General features: G+C 40.6%; 1 protein-coding gene across 6 annotated transcripts in view; it reads right to left on the bottom strand.

Annotated features, from left to right (window-relative positions):
* The window catches only part of cadps2 (Ca++-dependent secretion activator 2), a 206,243-nt gene that overhangs the window by 180,428 nt on the left and 1,880 nt on the right, over positions 1–23,935 (bottom strand). The gene's annotated exons all lie outside the window — the stretch shown is intronic.

Here is a 23,935-nt window from a genome sequence, read left to right on the forward strand (position 1 = left end):
GTGTTCAGACTGAATTAAAAGCAAATTTTAGACTCAGAACGACTGCATATAGAGTCAATAAAAAGACATGAAATGAGGCAAACGGGTGTGAATTAACTTGAAGCTGCATATTTTAAGGTGTTTGAATTAATTTAATAAACAAACGGAGGTCTCGAGTTTCACAGCTGTATGTGTTGAACCAGCAGCTACAAGACCAAAAAGCCAACTATAAATAGAGCTGTGTGGTTTGTCTCCACCAGACATCTCAGCTACTGATATAAAGAAGCTCAAAGTTAAACAGAAGTGTACCTATAAACATACAGTTCTACCGAAAGCAGTACACCATTTAAATCAATGGCATAAAGACATGTTTACTATGTGATTCTGAATAACTAGATATCACAACATGTGGAGATAACGGTGCGACAATCGTGATATAAATTTCTAATTCTTATTTCCTCACGTGTTTCCAGATTAACATTTACATTATGAAGGGCAGAAAATAAAACAATGCAACTTAAAAAAAAAAAAAATTATATAACTAGGGCTGTCAATCAATTAAAATGTTTAATTACGATTAATCGCAAGTTAATTGCAAATTTTTTTATCTGTTCAAAAGGGAGATTTGTGAAGTATTTAATACTCTTATCAACATAGGAGTGGACAAATATGCTGCTTTATGCAAATGTATGTATATATTTATCATTGGAAATCAATTAACAACACAAAACAATGAGAAATATTGTCCAGAAACCCTCAGGGCTGCATTTAGCATAAACAATATGCTCAAATCATAACATGGCAAACTCAAGTCCAACAGGCAACAACAGCTGTCAGTGTGTCAGTGTGCTGATTTGACTATGACTTGCCCCAAACTGCATGTGATCATCATAAAGTGGGCATCTTTGTAAAGGGGAGACTCGTGGGTACCCATAGAACCCATTTACATTATTTATTCACATATCTGGAGGTCAGAGCTCAAGGGACCCCTTTGAAAATGGCCATGACAGCTTTTCCTCACCAAAATATAGCATAACTTTTGAGTGTTATTTAACCTCCTTCAAAGCTAGTATGACATGGTTGGTACCAATGGATTCTTTAGGTTTTCTAGTTTCATATGATGCCAGTATCTTCACTCTAGCTCTAAAACTGAGCCAACTGCCACCTAAAAATCCCAAGTTGCATTAATAAGTAAAAGAAATTAGTGGTTAAAACCAATTTGCGTTAATGTGTTATTATGTTAACTTTGACAGCCCTAAATTTAACACAACTTATCAGGAATCCATCAACTGTAAGTGTGATTTTATCTCAGTATCATTCAGACTTTAACAGCACTACAAAATGTTCTTTTACTGCAGTCCGGAAATTACTGGTCAAAGTTTTTGATTTCTGATTTGACATTAATTAAAATACAATTTGAGTGGGATGGAAAAGTCAAAGCAGACTGCTGCCATCGAAGAACAGAAGGAACGTCACAGCACATGAGCGGATCTTGAGAGGTGATCAGAGAGAGAGCAGCTCTGATGACTGCACAACTGAAAGAGACAATAGCAATATGTTGAATGTATTTGTCATGTGAGCAACATAATGACAGCCTGCAGCTCCTGGGACTCTCTGCTCAGAGATAAGGAAAGATGTCTGCTCACCCACAAGGACAGGCGTGTCAGATAAAGTAGAAGGAAGTGTTTCTATTCACATGGAAATTCTTTTGTGGTGGATTTCTGCACAGAGCAGCTGCTAAAATTCAACCCTCAGTACTTTTTTCATGTTATAGACATGAAAACTGAAGTAGTGAAAGTTGTTATCAGTGCAGAGTAGAGTTGGGCGATAAATAGATTTGATCAATTAATTCGATTTCATGGTTTAGGACGATGTTTAAAAATTTGGGCTGTCAAAGTTAACGCAAATCCATTGGTACCAACCATGTCATACTTACTTGTCGTGAAGAAGATATGTGAATGAAAATGGGTTCTATGGGTACCCACGAGTCTCCCCTTTACAGACATGCCCACTTCATGATGATCACATGCAGTTTGGGGCAAGTCATAGTCAAGTCAGCACACTGACACACTGACAGCTGTTGTTGCTTGTTGGGCTGCAGTTTGCCATGATATGATTTGAGCATATTTTTTACGTTAAATGCAGTACCTATGAGGGTTTCTGGACATTATTTTTCATTTTTTTGTGTTGTTAATTGATTTCCAATAATAAATATATACAAACATTTGCATAAAGCAGCATATTTGCCCACTCTCATGTTGATGAGAGTATTAAATACTTGACAAATCTCTTAGGTACATGTACCTAAAGGTGCCTCCCTTTAAGGTACATTTTTATCTCATTTTAAGGTGTATCGGTGTTGGATGTGTTGTTTAAGCTACTGGATGCCTAAATTTCCTTCGGGATCAATGAAGTATCTATCCATCTATCTATCTGTTTTGAACAGATAAAAAATGTGTGATTAACTTGCGATTAATCACAATTTCTATTAGTTATTCTCAGACGGGTATCACTGTTTGTTGTGTGTAGAGGTGTGTGCGTGTACAGTAGTGCTGCAGCAGCACTGTTCGGGGCACTGAAACTGGAAACACTGGGGAAAACACTGCGAACTGTAACAGGGGAGATGGAGACAGACAGAAAGAAGAACATGTCAGCTTGCTGTGCCACAAAGCTTCAAATATTTCTCACAGAGTTTCCGTCCATGTTTCCCTCACTTGCGTTGTTTCCTTGCATCCCTCCATGCATCCGCGATGGGAGGGACGCAAGGAAGGGAAACGTGGATGCAATTAAGAGATTTGGGATGCACCCACTGGCTGTTATTGTTGAAGAAATGGGGCTTGCTTTAATGAAAATCTTGAGGATTTTAACTCAGAACAATGTGCCAAGTGAGTGCCAGGACACTTCATATTTTTCTGGCAGCAGGTGCAAAGTGCACTCAGGGCCCACAAGGAAACATTAAGAAGAATCATCAGAGGGTGTGTTAGGAGCTGGTGACAATCATGGTCAATCACAGTTTGGTAAAGAAGTGGAGAGAGCTCCTCCTGAGAGAAAACCCCACGCTACAGCCAGTGTCTGTGTGTGATATACAGCAGCCCAACTAGCCCAAACCTTTACTGTGCTGTTGCTGCAAAACATGACAGTAGTTTGTGTTGTTCATAATAAAAGAGAAACCTGATTTCATGCGAGCTCTACCTCTCCCCTCCACTCACACTCCTGGACCAGTAATGAGTCTCCAAACCAGGCGCTCTGAATCCCAACGAGGATGACAATTATTTCCAGAACATTAAATTTCTACTGCTGCTCAAACAACAAACACAATGAGGACAACAAATGGAGGGGAAATATCTGGAAGTATCCGAGTGTTTGATGACAACGAGGCCAATGTGGGCAGCTGCTACTTGAAGTTATATACTGTATGTGAAGGAACGTGAAGGCCTGTGTGTTGTGTGTTTTTATCAGCGGAGAGCAGAGGCGCTGTGGGGGAGAATCAGCCATGACGAACCTGGGAGACAGCTTCTCTCAACAACCAAAGTCAACCTCTGTCTTCTCCTATTCTCACTTCTTCTCTCTTCTCTTTCTGCTGTCAGAGAAATGGGCAACTGTGTCAGTCACTTCAGTAACGATGGAGCCTGTCACTTCACAACAGAGACAAATCTAAGTCTATGTGTTAAGTACGGAGATGGAGCCAGGATGTGGTTAGCCTAGCTTAGCATAAAGACAAGAAGCAGGGGGAAACTGCTAGCCTGGCTTTGTCAAATGTTCAAAAGTGCACCCACTAAATACACCTCAAAAGATCACTAATTAAAAGGTCAATGATGTTGAAAGGTTTCAAAGTAGCGAGTCCCCGGAACCTAAAGTCGGTCATTTGAGTGAGTCCCCCATAAAATATGTTTTTGATAAATTGTAGGGATTGATGTTATATGGTTATAATTATGGTTATACTTATGTATGTTCAAAATGTATCTGAAAACAATTAAAAACCAATTAAATCCCAAATCTGAAAACTTTACTCACAAAACATTATACAAATCAAATGTGATATAATAAGAAAATGAATCGAGTTGAAAATTATGTGAAACATATATAAACTTTTATCACAAACATGAAACTTGACTAAGACGCTAGTAAAAAGTTGTCATCTGAAAGACTGGGGATAAAATAAAATGAAACAAATATTCTGCAGCAGGGGCATTTAGTCGCTCCCTCGTTGATTGGAGCCCCACACTTTACGCCCCTGTCCTGCATTTCAAGTAGAACGTAGATGAAGAAAACAACTTCAAATGCCACGCCACGCTCAACCTTTGATACTCGCAGTAGGCCAACTAGCGTGTTAAATGGGCTAAGGCCGGGTTTAAGTGCAATCGACATGTTTACATATTAAGTTGGTAGAAGAGCAGCATAATGTGTGCGTAGTGAGTGTTTTTTTTTTTTTAGGTCAGAGGTCAAGGGACCCCTTTAAAAATGGCCATAACACTTTTTCCTTACCAAAACTTTGCCCTAACTTTGGAGCGTTATTTAGCCTCCTTCACGACAAGCTAGTATGACATGGTTGGTAGCAATGGATTTCTTAGCTTTAAAACTGAGCCCACTACAACCTTAAGATTGCAAGTTGCGTTACTGCGTTAAAGAAATTAGTTGTGTTAGTAGTGCGTTAACGCGTTATTATCACGTTAACTTTGACAGCCCCACCTGTTAGACATTTGTGTGAAATTGTCATAATTAGGATATGAATTCTTGAGTTAGGGCCAACAATGTGTTTTGCGAAGTCACAGTGACATTTGACCTCTGACCTCCAAAATCTAAATCAGTTCATCCTTGAGTCCAGGTGGACGTTTGTACCAAATTTCAAGTAATTCCCGCCAGGCATTCCTAAGATATTGCTTTTACGAGAATGGGACAGACGGAGGGACGGACATCCTGAAAACGTAATGCAAAAACATTAATTGAGACACACCATGTTAATAGCTTCGGCTGTGTTGCTAGCTGTATGTTTGCACGTTGGACAAAGCCAAGCAAGCTGTTTCCCACAACTTCTACTCTTTGTGTTAAACTAGACTAAAGCTTTAGGAAACTTAAATATTAAGCATTCATAGTTTAAAAATTCTATACACAGAGAAAGTGTTTTCGGTCGGAGGAGTCTTGTCAACAGCTTTACAGATATCTCTTTTATAATCTACGGGGGGAGATGCTTCCTGGACTGTTGGGGATTTTTAGTTGACCACTGGGACAAACTGGCAGCTGACTGGCCGCGCCCGTATCCACCTGTCTCAATACATCAATGATGTGATGTCACAACTGCACAAACTAAAAATGAATGACTGAATGAGGTTTGTAAACTTCTAGATATGATCTTACATACGATATGTAAATTGTGCAGAAGTGGCCAGTAATACTGCCAGTTAATCAGTGTATTAGGTCATCATGAATCATGCTGCTATTGTTATGTTAATAAACAATCAGTGGAGGCTGGTGTGGATATGAAAACCAAATACATTTTGGTGATAACTTGCAGAAATATGGTATTCTTACTAAAACACACAGTAGTATAAAGAAAAAGACAAACATCCGTCTCTTTGAAAAGGTACAGTAGTGGTCGACTGAAGCTCGTCAGATTCAGGGACATCTCTCCTGTTTCCTTCATCCCAGTTAAATGAGAGGCTGTGCATGGAAAGCATATAAAATAATCCCCGTTTCCGCGGGTGATCATTATATGTGCTGGTGGAGGGATCAAAGAGAGTTAAAACATGGGCTGTTTGCTGCAGAGACCCTGATCAGGGACCGAAACTAACACGGTTCAAAGAGAAATGTCTTCAGCACCTCAGGAGACATAAATGAGGGGGTAAAAAAGCCCCAATATGACCCGTTTTTTTATTTTACACACTTTATAAGGATTTTTTTTTTTTTTTTTTATGTCTTTACTCATCAAATATCAAAATCTCTGTGGGCCACTGCAGGTGAGAAAAAAAGCGAGCGAGAGGAATAAACAGAAACAGGGCATTAGGGGTGTAAGAAAATATCGATACACATGAGTATCGCAATATTATGTTGTGTGATACCGTATCGTTTCTCCAAAACGCTGGGCCCGACCGCTATTCGATCTTTCGGAGGTTGTAGCGAGCTCACTTTTAAAGCTAGAGTGAAGAAACTGGCATCGTATGAAACTAGAAAAACCTAAGGAATCAATTACCAACCATGTCATAGTAGCTTGAAGGAGGCTAAATAATGCTCCACAGTACACTGCATTTTGGCGAGGAAAAACAGGCATGGCGATTTTGAGAATATTGATAATCACATGCAATTTTGGGGCCAGTCATAGTCAAGTCAGCACACTGACACACTGACAGATGTTGTTGCCTGTTGGGCTGCAGTTTGCCATGTTATAATTTGAGCATATTTTTTTATGCTAAATGCAGTACCTGGACAATATTTGTCATTGCTTTGTGTTGTTAATTGATTTCCAATAATAAATATATACATGCATTTGATAAAGCAGCATATTTGTCCACTCCCATGTTGATAAGATTATTAAATACTTGAGAAATCTCCCTTTAAGGTACATTTTGAAGAAATAAAAAATGTGCGATTAATTTGCAATTAACCGCAATTAACTATGGACAATCATTCGATTAATTACAATTAAATATTTTAATCAATTGACAGCCCTTGTTGTTACTATATTCAAAGTGCAATATTGGTGTATGTAATATTTTTTGTATTTATAGTGCAAGTTGACATCGCGATGACGATAAGAAAACGATATAATTTTTAGCCCTAGATATTTCATTACATTTGAAGAGCCAACAGCTTCTTATTGTGTTTACTAAAACAACAACTACCCTGTGGTTGACGGGTTACCTGTCAAGGGCGTACCCCGCCTCTCGCCTTATGTCAGCTGGGACTGACTCCAAACCTCCCTGCTTCCCTCAAGGATAAGCAGGCATAGCTAATGGATGGATGGTTCGATAACAACCACTCAGAGTGAGACTGAAGGCTAAAGCTCCAGACGGGGGGAATAATGCGAGAGATTCTGATGACTGACAAATAAAGAGGTAATTCAAAGGTTTAAAACAGGATGAGTGTGTGCGGCCCGAAGGGAGAAATTCAATCAGAAGTGACTTCGGTCTGGAGGGTTCGGCTATGAAAAGAAAACTGATTGCAAATACAAAAGGTGTCATTTTCAATTTCACAGACTGAAATCTGCAGAGCCTTTGTGCTTTACAGTACCTCCACCCAATTAATAGTTCATGATAATACAAAGGAACCATAGAAACATAAAGGGCTGTGTGGGATGATGCTTATTAATGCCACAAATCATCACATTGAACTGACTGATTACAATGGGAATTTATTTTCTATGAATATTAGACCTACAACGATAACATTTAGTAAAAAAAGAAAATCTAATGTTTTGTTTGGAGATATATTGTGCTCATTTGGGAGCAGATAGATAGCTGCTGATAACTGAACATTAAAGTAAAAAAATCGATTAAAAGAATAGCTGCAGCACTGCTGGAGCTCCATTTGTATACTCAACATGATAGAGAAGCTTCCTGTAAAAGACAAAAAAACATAAATAAATGAGGAGAATCACACTGTGCTGAGGCACAATAGCCCCAAACATGTGACTGAGTGACTGCTCACGCTCCACTGCTCTTGAGAGTATAATGACACTCTGAGAGAGAACAGAAAACATGTTTAGATCTACATTATAATTTCACCCTGCACATTAAAAATGTGAATGGAAATACTGTAAAAAAAACACCACAGGGATTTATTAATTCACTCTGATAAAGTCTTTGGACTTGTGAGAGACAGATTTTATAAAGAGTAAAAATCGAAGCAGCAGAGGTGAAGATATTCTAACTTCCAGTCCCGACTGCGGGTCAAGCTCCACAAACACAAGCTTTTTGTCAAAAATTTGTGGTGATTTTGCTGAAAAATCTATTCACTTTGATGGCAACTATTGGTAGAGTTTTCATTTTGGTTGATTCACTTGCAGTATGTTCTGTATGTAAGGCAGTTTATGGCACGGAGTGCAGGGCAGCATTAGACTACAAGTTTAAGTACGGTTATCTGTGTGTAGAAAAAAACGTCATCGCTTCACCGCCTGTAGCAACGGAGTCCATAAAGTAGCTAAATATGCTAGTGTACATTATCTGAGGCTACTTCTTCAGGTCGTCCTCCCATCCCTCCATAGTAGAAGGCAGAGGTATGATGACATTATCCTGTTTGAGCTGTAATGGGGGATGTTCCCGCATGTTTTACTAAAAATGTTTTAATACAATCGCTCTAGGAGTGACGATTAGCGTACCGTTACCATGTAAAACGCCAGTTTTGTGACACAACGCGCCGGAAGTTGCGCCCACAACTGACGCAAGACATCATGAGGGCTAGGAATAAGGTGGAAAGGGATGACTCCATTGATCGGCTGCCGATCGTTATGAGCCTGACGATACCGATGGCCTAAAATGGCCATAAATCCCAGCTTTATTCAGCGTTATTCATGCAAATTTGACTGCTGGACTGTCTGTACAGTGTGTGTTGATTCGTACCAAACAGCCAATGAACCAACTGCATAGACGTTAGCTGTTAACTAGCCAGAAACTGACAAGTGTTGGACTTGTGTGTTTGTCTTCATCGCTCAATCACCAACTCCAGTTCTTTGTGTTATCTCCCTCCAATCTCTCCTTTATTCCTCTCGTCTCTGTATGTCTACAAAGCAGATTCATAAAGCCTGGGATAATTTTCAACTCACGTAGACACGTTTTTGCCTCGGTTCACACCGCCCCGGGCGAATCCATGTCTACTCTTCATTCCATTGACTTTGTGTGCCATTGCGAAGCCTTAAATTTGCCTGCCGTTCTGTCTAAACACACCTTCAGGCCAAACTTCATATTTTTGCCCCATGAGCTGTGAATAGCAAAGCTGTTTCTATTTTTCACCCATCCAAGGTTGCTAAAGGCTTGTTAATGTATTCTTCTCTGCCATGTGAAACAAAAATAATGTTTTATTTGGGCCTTGGACTTTTTTTTGCCTGTAACGTCCCTTGAATCTGATTATTGGCGGGGCATCACATTAGTCTGTGGCAGAGGAGGACTTCAGCCTTGCAGCGAACTAGTTGTTGGACTGGATGACACATAAAAACCTGCTTTTGATGGAAGACTGTAGACGTCATGACTCTACAGCAGACTGAGAGACTCCTGCCAAGCCATGTTCAGCTGCCAGATAGGATTTACTTGACACCTATGTCTTTTCTTTTTTTTTTTAAACAGTGGATTACATCCATTGAACCAAGTTTAGTTGTGAGAGAGGATTCGGTGTTGTTCCTGAGAGAAGCAGCCTCTGGATCTTTAAACAGCTGCTGCCAAAACAGAGTGTTAGGTGTAGGTGGAACGACAAATACAAATACATATACATAGACATACAGCGTGGGTTGCTTTGCTTTTTTTTAACAGCTCAATTACTCAGTATCAGAATACCAACGTCGTCCCAACGGAAGTACCACAACAAAACAAATCTAAATGACACACGCTTTGCATAAAGACAGACTCGACACCTGCGCAAGATTTTCTCTTTCAAAACTCTAAACTTGCACTTTACTGCACAAGAACGTGGAGGCACCACAGCGGAGACAAAAAGTCTCCGGAGCGTTCGCAGGGGGACGACAGAGCAGGCCGTCGTCTCGACAAACGAGCGGCGTGCGGTAGAGACGCCTCGGGGGACTTCATTAGTCACCAGAAGCACCGAGCGAAACCGCGGGCTGATCCGGCTGCCACACAGAGACATGATGCGAGCCGCTCAACCTGTCAATACCTATTTATTTATGACAACTCATAAATATCACCGGCCTCCGGAGGACTGCAGATGACGGCGTCTGTCTGAATGTTCGAGGCAGCGTGGAGGTAACCCCGTGTGACCTGTCGCTGTAAATACATGTTTGATACATGGACCCGCTGCCTGAGGACCCAACAACACAAACCTGAATGAATGAAGTGTGTATATAGAGAATGATTCAACGTATGTCTTCAGCTGTCTATACATAGGCTAAGTCTTCATTCACTGTCACATTGTGTACAGGTCTCAGGCCAGCAGGATTATCTTAAATAAACCAAATTTGTTCTGTTCTTATAACACAGTATAAATACCAGATGCCTTAAAATCTGCAGATTTAGGAGTATAATTCTGTACAGAATTATGCACACACACTCCTCTCATCAGATTTATAAAGCTGTTGTTCTGTTTCATAAATCTCAATGGTTGTGAAACAGCCATGTCTCTTTTCCCACAGTTAGATGTAAATGGAGTAGACAGACAATCATCTATTTGCATATAAATACCTCTACAGGGGAAGTGATTAGTTAATAAATTATACAATAATAAATCACTTAGATTATCGGTGAATCGTTAAAGTCCTTTTCACACATTCTCTAGTTTGGGCTTCTAGATTGTGATGATTTGCTGCTCTTCTTTGTCTTATGTGATAGTAAACTAAATATATACCGATTATTTAAGAAAATAATTTGCATGTTAATAAATAGTTGTTAGTTGCAGCCACTGTAAATAAAGATAGAACACGTCTATACTTCCTCCCACTGTACAAAAGTGAAGCCAAAATATCCATCTTGAGATTTTGACGTCATTTGGAGCCAGAGTCTGCGCAGTAGTGATCGGGGGGCTGGAGACGAGGTATCGAGATCCCGCCCACATACCCACCCGAGTCAATCACATGCCGAGAACGGTCGCAGCTTGTTAGAGCGAGCCACATAGCTGCTACATTAGCACCACGGTAGCTGTTTGGCTAGAAAGATACAACAACTAACTATAATATCTCTATAACTACATTTATGATCAAATGCACACATGTTCTTTTACACAGATGGAAAGTTAGTTAGATCTCCTCTCTCGTATAATTCAAAGCCTCCGGCTGCGAGTACATCACTCAGAGCAGGTGTCAATCACAGCTGTCAATCATGACGTCCCACCCCCTTTTTATAGCATCAAATAACTAATTAAAACCAAACTAATCAGAAAAATGACCACTGACACCAGCGTGATTAGAACTACCTAAAATGACAGAAACCATCTTAGGGAAAAATGTATTTGACGTTTACTTTGACTTTTTAGTTTGGCCCATGTCCCGTCCACTAAAATGGAGGGGGCGGGATTTAAGACCTATACTGCAGCCAGCCACAAGGGCGCGATCAAGATATTTTAGCTTCACTTTTGAGAGGCTGTTATGTTGTCCATCTTTATATACGGTCTATAGTTGCAGCCCTAAAAACCTTTACCCACTCCACCAGTCTTTCCATCTGTCAATGAAGAGAACAGCAAAGAAAAAGTGCAATTTCACCTTTGAATCTAAGGATGCACCGATCTAAATTTTTTCTTTCCCGAGTCTTTGCTGATACAGGTAAAATGAAGATTAATGATGATTAAAACAGGGAAACAAAATGATGCTTCCAATTAAACATAAAATATTTTGTATCTCTGTGCTGACTGCAGAAAATGTCAGAGAAAAAAAACCCTAAATGAATAATGTTTAATTATTACGCTGTCTCTCACCTAATTTTTCATTTCCACTTCACTGTGTCACACCAAGCTCACTGTAGAAAACTGAGTATATGGCTGGTCTGAGTGTGAGGTGAATATTCTCTCTCTATTCTTCTTTTATAAGTACCAGTTTATGTGTATGGAAAGGGCGTATGCGTGGCTTTTCATGACAGTTCTGAATATCATTGCTGTTGGTTATGATATCGCTCTTAAATGTCACTGCTGAGATTGAGGGATGCAGCTAGTTACACAGGCAGTCATCACTTTACAACAGGTTAAATGTAACTAAAAGTACAGTCATTTATCTTCAGTCCAACAAAATGACCCAACACTCAACACACAGGGCAGATATCTTGTCTTGGGTCAGATGCTGGTAATAAATAAATACTGAGCAGAGCGATTTCAGACTGCATTAAATCTATCTGTGCAAGGTTTTGAATGGTCGGTATTGTGATGATGTTCCCGGTTTGAATACCGCCAGGAATTTGTTGCATCTCTTTCACTCACTCCACTATCTCTATCTAATAAAAGGCATAAAATGTCCCATAAAATAATACTGCTGAACACTGGGTGCACTCTAAAACCCGACTGGCACAGTGCGATTTAGTCATGGTCTCCACTAGAGTTTTTTCCAGTTTTGCCGGTCTGGTGTACGATCTTACGATCGTTTGATTTCATGCAAATTGACTCAACCGGCATTTGTCATTATGACACATTCAGCCCCATATGTCGACAATGTCACGACGCTAAATCCAGATGGTATTGCATTAGAAATAAGCAATATGACAACGTGATTAACATAATATTATGTTTGATTATAAACGGACTAATGGAGCCACCAGTGTCTGACAGGCTGTGACATTTCGGTAGAGGTGGGACGAGGCGCACGCCGCACGTTGTGTTTGTTCACTAGAAGGTTTGTGTGTTTTTTGGGGTGACGAGATGGGTTTCTGCCAGCCAGTGTATTGCAAGCTCAGCGGCCCTTAAGGTTAGCGAGTGTGCGGTAAAGAAAGAGAGGGAGCATGTCTGTGACTGACGGCGAGTATGAAGTCAGCAGCAACGAGCTTGTAGCTGTGAACGTGGCAGTGCAGTGTGTGTACAGTTTAGACGGTCGGTGAATAAATGCTACAACTGCTCAAAAACAAAACCATGTTTTCGTGTCTTGCTTGCCACCTGCTGATTAAAGTGAAGGCAGTTAGCCCCGAAGCTAGTGACAACAATGCCCCAGGCTCACTTAAGGTAGGCTGACCTTTAAGGTGGACCATAGGGACGTTAATAATTAACCGTTTAACTGCTAACCGACATTAAGAATTTTAACTGATTAACATAATCGGTTAAATGGTTAAAAGAAATATAAACAAAATAGCTAAAAAGCTGAGCAAAACTCAGAGGAGCGGCTTGTCACTTAAAGGAGAATAACTGGTCCACCTTAACAGTCCACCTTAAGTGAGTCTGAACAGGTGTTGCAAAATACAGGAGCTTGGCTTGGAGGAGTTGTAGCATTTGTTCACCGACATATAACGCCACCGACAAACCCACACCCACCGCCGCCACACACACACGCACACGGTCTGTCGGACACTCGTTAACCTTACGCCGTGCTGACAGACCGTATGTGTGTGACAACGGCAAGCACGACACCACCAGCAACGCTACAGCTGTGAACGTAGCACAAATGCAAGCGGTTTAACTAAATGATGCGGTGGAGACTTACTGGGACAATACACGCAGCATCATGGCTGCTACAGTTTCCTCTGCTGGACAGCTGAACCGGGGACTCAGTTGTCTGTTTTGCTCATACACTGCAGCTGGTGATAAATGATACATTTAACCTGTTTGTGCATCGGCTTATCGTTGCAGCTGGGCGGATTGTTAGGCACTAAAACCACAGCACCTCTGCATGCAACGCACCAATCTTGTTCTTGAATCAGTCGCCGTTTTAATAAGAGAACTCAAGATTACAAATTTGGGTCTAACCCTACACTGCAAATATTAATCTGTAAGGGTTGTTTTTTATAATCTGAATACCCCCTCATATCCTAAAACAGTTATGTTTCATCAGTCTGGTGTTCTGTACGCTGCCACTGTTTTGTTGTAATTTATTTTATTCAGCTGAGAGGTTTGTGTAGGTGAGGAGAGAGAGACCAAAACTGAGAGGGTTTCCAGTCAGGAGGATTTCAGTCTGTGCTCATTCAAAAACACAGGTTTCTGCAGTGCATTCTGGACTCGCTCCTGTGGGTGTACAAATTGTGAAAAGGTCCTGACCAGAAAAAAAAATATATACAGGTATTGGTCACTGTCCATCCACCAGCTTAAAATAACCAATGTTGCTGCATTCAAGAGGAAAGCAGGAAGTAGCTCAAAGTTATTAAACTGCTGGAGTTGAGACGAATAGTCTTGTATAATCCTTAACTGAATATATGTGCGTTGGTTGGATAAAACATCTGATTAAACTGTCACTAATACACCATTTAACTCAATAATTAATCAACAACATGAGTACTTCATATTTCTGCAGTTACATAACAACAGAACAGACGCACAGACAGAGTCCATTGTCAGTATGAAGATGTTCAAGGATGAATTTCTGCTTTAAATCTACAGCAGAAAATATATTGAACTGAAAAAAATTCACTGTTGTGTTTGGACTCAGAAAACCAACATGGAGAATAAAGGTGCTGCAATTTTAATGAGTTCTCTGCAGCTGCAGAGCAGCAAAAATCACTCTCACACAGAGTTTCTTAGGCTGAAAACTTTACAGCTGGTGTTAGGGCTGTAACGGTTTGTGTATTCGTGCCGAACCATCACGGTCCGGTGCACGAAGCCGCATGCAGAATACACGATATGTAGATTCACAAGCGTGAGTTCTGTTCAGAAACTTTTAGCTGTACGTCGTTAGCAACTAGGGATGTTAATAATTAACCGTTTAACCGACATTAATTATAACCAATTAATGCTATCGGTTAAACGATTAAAAGAAATATTGAAAAATAACTAAAAAGCTGAGCAAAACTCTTCACTTAAAGGAGAATAGGTCCACCTTAACAGTCCACCTTAAGTGAGTCCGAGTCGGTGTTGCAGGATACAGCAGCTTGGCTTGGAGGAGTTGTAGCATTTATTCACGGACAAATAAACTGTACACACCCTGCACTGCTACGTTCACAGCTATAACGCCAACGACAACCCAACACAAATACGGTCTGTCGGACACTAGCTAACGTTACGTCGCGCTGACAGACCATATGAGTACAACAACGGGGATTAAAATAATAAAGACAACATTTCAAAATAAAAAAAATTAGGGCTATCAATCAAATAAAATATTTATTGATCTCATGATTGTCCATAGTTAATCGCCATTAATGGCACATTTTTTGATCTGTTCAAAATGTACCTTAAAAGAGAGATTTGTCAAGTATTTACTCTTATCAACATGGGAGTAGGCAAATATAATGCTTTATGCAAACGAATGTATATATTTCTTATTGGAAATCAATTAACACAAAACAATGACAAATACCTTCACAGGTACTGCATTTAGCATAAAAAATATGCTCAAATCAGCCCAACAGGCAACAACAGCCGTCAGTGTGTCAGTGTGCTGACTTGACTATGACTTGCCCTAAACTGCATATGATTATCATAATGTGGGCATGTCTGTAAAGGGGAGACTCGTGGGTTGACTCGCTGTCTGATGCTCTTCACGGAGCTCCCTGCTCTGTTAGAGCCCTGCTGAGGCATCCTTTCACTTCTCTGAGAGGAAGAGAAGGAGGAGGAGGAGGAGGAGGAGGAGGAGGAGGAGGAGGAGGAGGAGGAGGAAGAGGAGGAGGAGGAGGAGAGGTTACATAACCTTCTGAGAAGAGCCCCGTCTCAGGGAATCTGACAGGGGAAGGAGAGATGACAAAGGAGGACGGAAGTCGCCTCCAGCAAATCTGCGGCCAAAAATCGCGCCCACAACCCGCAGAAAAAAAAAAAAAAAAAAAAAAAAAAAGCTTCCACATCAGCAGAAGTAGCTTCTTATAGCAGAGAAGCAGGAGGAGATGGTGTTTATCTTGTTTGTGTAATAAACAGCTGCCAGGGGATTAGATGTGTGCAGGGAGGGATGCGTGGGTCTCCATCAGGAGGGGGTTTCTGCAGTTCTGGCTTCCTTGCTCGGTTTGCCAGGCGCGCTTGGAAACAGGACAAAAACAGAAACACCGGGGGAAGACTGGAGGCTTCCAATGTTTGAGAGGCAAGAAAAAACAACAGGTGGGAGTTTCCTCTTCATGTCGTGAAAGATAAAATACATAAATAATCGCGTCTGTCTTTTCCATTATTGGCTGCTCGACTCTGACCACTTTAACCAGGGTGAGATTTCTCTACATTTTAAATGAGAAAAGCCTCAAGGCTGCAGCACAGATTGAATATTCAGAGACGCTGCTGAGCTAGGCGAGTCCACAAGGTCAACAGCGGTAAAAACATAAATGTTTCACTCCTTCACTCAAAGGGATGTGAAAAAAAAGTCAAGGCTCCACAGGTTTCTGAGGCAGCAGCAGCTCCTCGTCCACTTCTGAAAACAGAAAAGACAGAGGAAAGTTCTGCAGAACTGCAGAAAAAGAGCTCAGAAGTAACTCAGCAAAGTTGCTCTCCACTGAAAGGCAGTGAGTTAAACCTTCAACGCTTCAGGCTGCTGTCCAACTGTGCTGCTGCTGATCAGCCTCCCTGCAGCTACCAGTCACACATCAACCAAAAGACTCTGATGGTAAAGATCTTAATCAGCCGTCTCAGACTCCACCTGTCTCCACACGGAGGGCAGAAAACTGCTGAGGCTCGGCTCTTTGGAGAGTTTCCAACATACGCGATAATAACATGTTAACGCAACTTCATTTTAACGCCACTAATTTATATGAAACTAGAAAAACCTAAAAAGAATCCATTGATATGGCGAGGTAAAACTGTCATGGCCATTTTCAAAGGGGTCCCTTGACCTCTGACCTCAAGATATGTGAATGAAAATGGATTCTATGGGTACCCACGAGTCTCCCCTTTAAATGCCCCTTTAAATGCCCATTTTATGATAATCACATGCAGTTTGGGGCAAGTCATAGTCAAGTCAGCACACTGACAGCTGTTGTTGACTGTTGGGCTTGAGTTTGACATCTTATGATTTGTTATGCTAAATGCAGTACCTGTGAGGGTTTCTGGACAATATTTGTCATTGTTTTGTGTTGTTAATTGATTTCCAATAATAAATATATACATACATTTGTATAAAGCAGCATATTTGTCCACTCCCATGTTGATAAGAGTATTAAATACTTGAGAAACCTCTCTTTAAGGTACATTTTGAAGAAATAAAAAATGTGCGATTGATTTGCAATTAACTAGGGACAATCATTCGATTAATTACTTGACAAATACTTGACGAATCTCCCTTTAAGGTACATTTTGAACAGATACAAAATATCGATTAATCACGTTACTTCTAAAAAAAATCTCTAAATCAATACAGTAAAAATGTTTGATTTTCAGCATGTGTGTAGTCATAGATGTCCTGAAGACAAATATATCAGGAATTATTTATTAATCCTTTTTCCAGCAACCCAAAAATCAAAGAAATAAAGACATTTCCCTCACAAATTAGTGGTATTTTCTTTTTAATTTATAAGGGACATGTAATGTTTTATACTTGTGGTGAATATAATCCAATTAATCTTATTTCCATATATGTATTTTGTATATACAGTTCCCTTTGTTAACACCTTATTTTGAAAACCGGACGTAGTCACACATGTATACTTCCTCTAACTTCGCTAAGTCTCTTTATACATCCATGGTCAGCTCCATCGGGGCCGTTTGAATGCATTTAACATAAATGTCAGTATATGGGTGCTCTACAGTTATAGCGTCGGCCCATTTGACCACGGAGATGTGAGTGACGGCCGGCTTGACTGCACAATACCGCAATATGATAACGTTTCCTGTCCATGCGATTAAACTACTCAAAACAGATCCGTCCCTTGTGCCTTACTAAAGGAGTTTTAACTAGATTGGCTCAGATTTTGTTCCGTTGAGAAAGAAAAGGGGGAAAAAAATAAAGAAAAACATTACTATTGACTTTCTTCTCTCGCCACATGGTTTAGTCAAAGTCCTGCAGAGATCAGGTCAGATTTGTGAGCCTTATCAGCTGCTTATTCAACTTAGTTGTCAATTATTTATCAGCATTAAGAATGAACCTCAGTGACTGTGACTCTTTGGGAAATAAACATCCTTTCGTCGTTTTATCACGACGGCCTCGGGTGAAACCTGGGCTGTTTCCTTCCTCTCGTCTGATCCACTACATGTTCAATCTGCTCCTGGAAGATTTCATCAATACCAGATGATTGTGAGTATTATATACTTATACCCCGTTCTTGATCTCTTACAACTCAGGAGACTTTTAACAACCTCAGACAGATGAACTGAGCATTAGAAAACAGAGACAAGAGCTCTTCAAAGTGTCTGCTTCTCAAAAAGCAGACAAGACACAAGATCCTTTAAACAACAAGCTAAAAGGAAACTGCGAAGCTCATTCAGTCCAACATTCAAACTATGTCAACAAGGAAAGAGTAGATGTTGCACAGCTGGTTTCTCTGCTTCACTTGCTCTACAAAACTTCCCCCAAAGCCGTCAGGGTTTACGGTCAGTCTGATTCATATCTGATGTCACTGTATTACGAAACTCAGAAAACCTGTTAATGTTTAAATCAGCAAACAGGATACAAAATTCATACATGGCTGGAAGGGAAACTAGTGAATAAATATTGAATGCAGCTAAGAGCGCAGCCATTGTGACTTCTCCAGTTTGCGAAAGCATCCCTCAAACTCCCAGAAACATCAGAGCAGTGCACATTTTGTTTCCTAAAACTATGTTTTTATAATAGGCTCTTGAATTTGGTGGTGCTTCCGTCACAGTTTTTTGTTTCAACATGATTGGATCAGGGTTTCCGCCAATGTATTGCAAGTTTGGTGGCACGCCTGGCCTAAGTTGACTCCCTGGCAGGCCTAAGCTTCAGGGAATTGTTTTAAAATCTATTTTTAAGATGTTTTTTAATGCTAAAATGTGTTACACAATACATGTAGCTAACTCCTTATAACTAATAACTCAAATTCTTGAATATATTTTGGCTCTGAGGAGTTGCCAGTCCTATAGCAGACTCCGACAGGTCCAACACATAACCCCATATAAATTTCATTCATTCATCATTTTTACACGTTGGTTTTTGAAACGGATTAAGGTTACAGTGTGTAGGATTTGCAGATTGTAACCAACTGACCCCTCTGCTCACTCCTCCCTTTCCAAGACTGCGGTAACGTGAGCCACTGAGTGCAAAACCGTGGTAACGGCGTTCACCTCGCTCAGAGACCATCCTTACCATAATAAAACTACTTTAGGAGCAACGGAAGTCAGACGGAGGCTGGCGGTACCACGGTTTTGCACTCTGAGGCTCACGTTAACGCAGTTTCACAAGCGTGTCGGAGAACTACGGTGGCCTTGAGGTAACGTAAAGCAAAATACTCTCTCTAGAGCCAGTGTTTGGAAGAGGACCCGCTCCCTACGTAGATATAAACGGCTCATTCTAAGCTAACGATTCTTATTTTCAGGTGATTATACACGAATGAAAACATAGTTATGAATATTATATTCCATTTCTGCCAATAAATCCCACTAAATGTTACACACTGGAACTTTAAACAACCAGGATATTACGTGTTAATTATTAGACTTGCTGGCGGACACATTTTTTGTTCTTAACTAACTGTGTGTGTTTCAAGTTACCGGCTGCTGGCTCTAGTTTTATGATTACCGAACAGATATGATAGTCAGAGTGGTATTGATCTTCTCATCAAACTCTCGCCAGAGTAAGTGTTAGTGAATCAGCACATTTCCCAAAATGTCAACTCCTTCATTTGATGGCCACCATACATGCTAGAATTGTAAATAAAGTCTTTCATCACAACGGTCAACATTAACTGAACCAGACTGGAATATTATTATCGAGGTCCAAAACCCTGCTCTACCATCAGACTCCAACTTTTACTTTTATAAATATCAATACTGTCTGCAGGCCTTAAAATATGACTGCAGCTTTTTGTTTATGCGTGTGATGAAAACACTGATAATAATCCAGATCTATCTTCTTTTTGGTCTCAGCCTTGAACGTTATTCAAGGATCGCATTAGTGCTCTGAGCCCTTCAAATACAAACTAACTTTGCTTTAAATTCCATGTTGATCATTTTCCAAATCAATCAGTTTTTAAATTGTTTTCTTTCTTTCAATTGGCTTCTGTTCATTTCTATGAAAACTCACCTTGCAGAGCCCTTAAAGGTTAAAATTGAGGTTTAAAGTTAATTCTTGACACGGAAAGATCCAGTAGCTATTTTAGCTTTCGTTTATATCACATGATCTTCATCAGCAGACCATGTTTTGCCCGGTTGCACTTTAAGAACTTCTCGTCCATGTTGAGACGATTGACAAAAATGTGTGTTCACCTAAAGAAAGGACGTGTGATTCCTAACGTTTTGAGTTAAAGACAGATTACAGTTAATAAATATGACAGTAAGAATACATTACATTTTCTGTATTTTCTGTCATTTCTTTCTTCATACAGTAATACAGATAAACAGCGCTCTCATAAAAAACAACCCCTGTGATCATTAATGTGTTTTCTGGGAGGTGAAACCCTGAGGTGTGAGCATCATGGAGACCCACAGTGAACCCGCTGATGGCTGACTTTGTGCGTGGGCCAACGCTAAGCGCCAGCTTGCATCATTAACTCCGCCTCCAGAGGCACGGCGGCCAGCAGGAAACTGACAGGATTCAAGACGACGACAAAGTTTCTGTGAAGTGTTATTATCAGCCTTCCATCGCTTCACAAAGAGCAGGGAAAATAATCCTTTTTGGCATAACTCAGCACAACAAGGCATGCACACGTGCTGTCACTAAATCTGCATCTTTAGTTCTGCATTAAGAGGTTACAGCGTAACTACAGCAGCTTTGTACATTGGCTCTATGGCTGAGCATCAGAGCTCTTGATACTTTTCAGGGCTCGATATACCACCCGGTAGTGCAATACGCAATATTTGAGCTGTGCAAGTAATTCTCAGCTCTACATGCACCGGTGCACAAGACTATTCAGAGCTGCCAACTCTCACTTATTGACCGTGACGCTCATGCAATTGACACTTCACACGCCACACGCCCATTGCCTCACACAGTGAAAATCAAATTTGTTACTGATAACATTGCAGCGCTAAAAGAGGACACGGACAGCGCACGGACAGACAAGGTAGAGCAGCACAACGCAATAGCAGCACCGTAAAACAATGTAGTCAGGAGAGCCGCCGTTTGGATTTTGATGTGCGTCTATTTGTTTTGCTACCGGTACCTGGAGTGGCCAAAAAGGATGAAGAAAGACTGGCTTTACACCAATAATTTCTCACATTATATAGACAGTACGTAATAAAACAGTCAGCAAAGAAGTCCTAATTTGATCAAACTGTTTCAATAATAGGTTTGCTGAAAAGCACAATGGATTTCTGCTCAAAATGTCCCTGACTACGACCATATACAATCTGAATTAGTTTTATTGTACAAGGGAAGTCAGGTAAGTGCCGAGATAGAAGGACAAATACACCAGATGGTGCAGTTAAAAAAGTTGGCACATGCAATTTTAAAAGCAACATGCACCAGTGCATGTACACAGAAAAAGTATTTCAAGACCTGCACCATGGAAACATCGAGCTGCTGCTGCTGCTGCAACACACAGTCAGCTAGTTGAGGGAGTTGTAAGCTAGTTAATGCCGAACATAACTTTGCAACAAAGATGGTCTTTTTAATCTGACATCTGTGGTGGTTTCAGGCCATATAACCTCCACTAAAATGTGAATGTGTGTTCCCAATTTTGAGAAATGCATAGCAGGCTGTGTGAACCAATCGGGACTGTAACTTCTTACCTGTATTTACTATAGCCGGTAATAGCAACCGGAGGCTAAGAGAGAGAAAACCAGAAGTGGAACAAACGGAAAAAAAGAGCTAGTTCACATAAGGTCAATAAGAAGAAGAAACAGATACAGTGAGCTTTTAGCTGAAGAGCTGCAGGCCACAAACTCGTACTGTAGCTCAGCTGAACTCAAACCTACATTACCTACAAGCATTCCTCTCACATGGAAGAACAGTCACATAGACTGCATTGCACTTCTGATTATAGCAGCTCATGACGTGATACATATTCTTATTACTACCATGATATCAATAAGCACATTTGTCCAATATTGCTTTATATCACAATATGTCCAATGTATGTAAAACCACTTAGAAAACAATCAAACTGATGTTCAAATCAATAAACTGTGTTCCACTGTTGTCTCCTCACATATATATAAAAAAAACTTCAACTAATTCTGCTGGTTATCAATTAAAAGTTGCTTGGAAGCATCAATTTGGACAACAAAAACTTGTCAAACAAGAACACAATATGATCGTATCATCATGATACGATCATATTGATAATATACGATATTTACTGACGTATTTTGTGTCGTAGAACAAAACGTTAAAATCTCTCAAAGGACCAGTGTTATAACAATGAGGGGAATCTATTGGCAGGAATGGAATATAATATTAATAAGTATGTTTAAGTGTATAATCACCGGAAAATAGGAATCGTTGGGTTTCCGTCTTCTCCACAGAGTCCGCCATGTTTCTACAGTAGCCCAGACCGGACAAACCAAACTCTGTTAACCTTTCCTGATTGGGCCGGAGTCAATAACGTCACTCACTCCCGTTGCCGCCGCTGTCTCTCTCTCTCGCTTCACCACTCACTTCCCATGTACACATACACTCTACTCTTACAAAAAATGGTTCCAGAGAGGGCCATTTGCGTTTTCGCGTCGGCCACCGTAGCAATCCTACACGCTCGGCACACAGGAGAAGTTGTAATCTGCAACTTCCCCGCCAGATCCTACACACTGTTCCTTTAAGCTTGTGTTAACCACAGACCTTATTTAAGACATCTAACCAAAAAGCCATTCAAAAAACCCATCGACTTCCAGACGAGGGAACCGGAAGTGCTAAAATGCTGACACATTTCCAGGTTTTAGGACTCATTCCTGCAGCCCTCTGTCATTGTTAACATTTCAGGTTTCATAATAAAGGCCTACCACTGCCTCCACATTAAAATTGTAAAGCATGTGCAGGAATTGATGGTAATCAGCAGCCCATGAAATTGATCAGAGCAGGAAATAAAACTGTAATGTGGACCGGTCACGTCCAGTCAATACCTGATCCACTTTTTAAAGTTACTATTAATGCCAATACTAATTCAACAAACTAGATGCGAGGATTCCTCGTCTCAACTGTTCTCAGATCTGCTTCCTGTCATCAGTTTGTCCTCTGATGACTTATTCCTCCGCAGATAAATCCACTCCTGCCAATGAACCGTTATCCTGAGTCTTATATTGATTTCTCTATCCTGCAGTGATCCAGATCAGTCTGCCGGTCAGGAGTCAAGGGATTCAAACTGGCAACTCACCACACGCCGACACGCCGACTGCCGCCTCCCACCAGGGAGCACTGCTACATGAGAAACTCCACTTCCTTTCCAAGACCAGGAATCGATGCCACATTCTCTCGTCTTTTAATGAATTCACACTCTGTTAATTTATGAATCAGCGCGGGGAGAAGCAGGACTTCCAGCACTGGTTGGAGTGAGAATAAATACTCAGAAAGAGGCTGATATTCTCCTGCTGGATCTCAAGTTTCTGTCTCATTAATGTGACATGGGTTTAATATTTTGAACTTCCACTTGTGCACAAATAAACTCCCACGTCTGCCTTCTGTCGGAGCGGATTTATCACACACATAAGCTGAATGAAAACGCCTCGTCTGCATATTGAAATTAAACACCATGAGACGCTCATTAACAAGCTTCCCAGCGGGAAAGGAGAACATTGGGGTTCTTCAGTCGGAACTGGCTTTCCCTGCTTGTTTTATTAGTGAGAGCTCGCAGGTCCAGGCTGCCCTCCAGCACAGCAGAAAACGTATTCATCTGAATCTAACATGGACAAACCCGCGGAGAGCTATTCACCAAAACAGCTGAATGGCCCTTGAATGTGGTGCAGCCAAGGATGGCGCTTCAGTGTATCCTGCAATCCAACGCATGGACTCAAAAAACTAAAAAACAACAACAACTTCAAACTAAACACATATCAGTGTCAGACTTTCGTTTAGCATAAAATAAAGGGTATTTAAACAGATCTACCTTCATGTAAAGTGTTTTGATTGTCAATCAACAGTTGTTATAAGCAACTTAAATGTTGCAAGGCATTTTAAGGTGAGGAAACCACATCAAGTGTCAGTTTACATGTATCTTTTTTTGCATTTAAA

Source organism: Sebastes fasciatus, chromosome 4, assembly GCF_043250625.1.
Source record: "Sebastes fasciatus isolate fSebFas1 chromosome 4, fSebFas1.pri, whole genome shotgun sequence".
Classification (NCBI taxonomy): Eukaryota; Metazoa; Chordata; class Actinopteri; order Perciformes; family Sebastidae; genus Sebastes; species Sebastes fasciatus.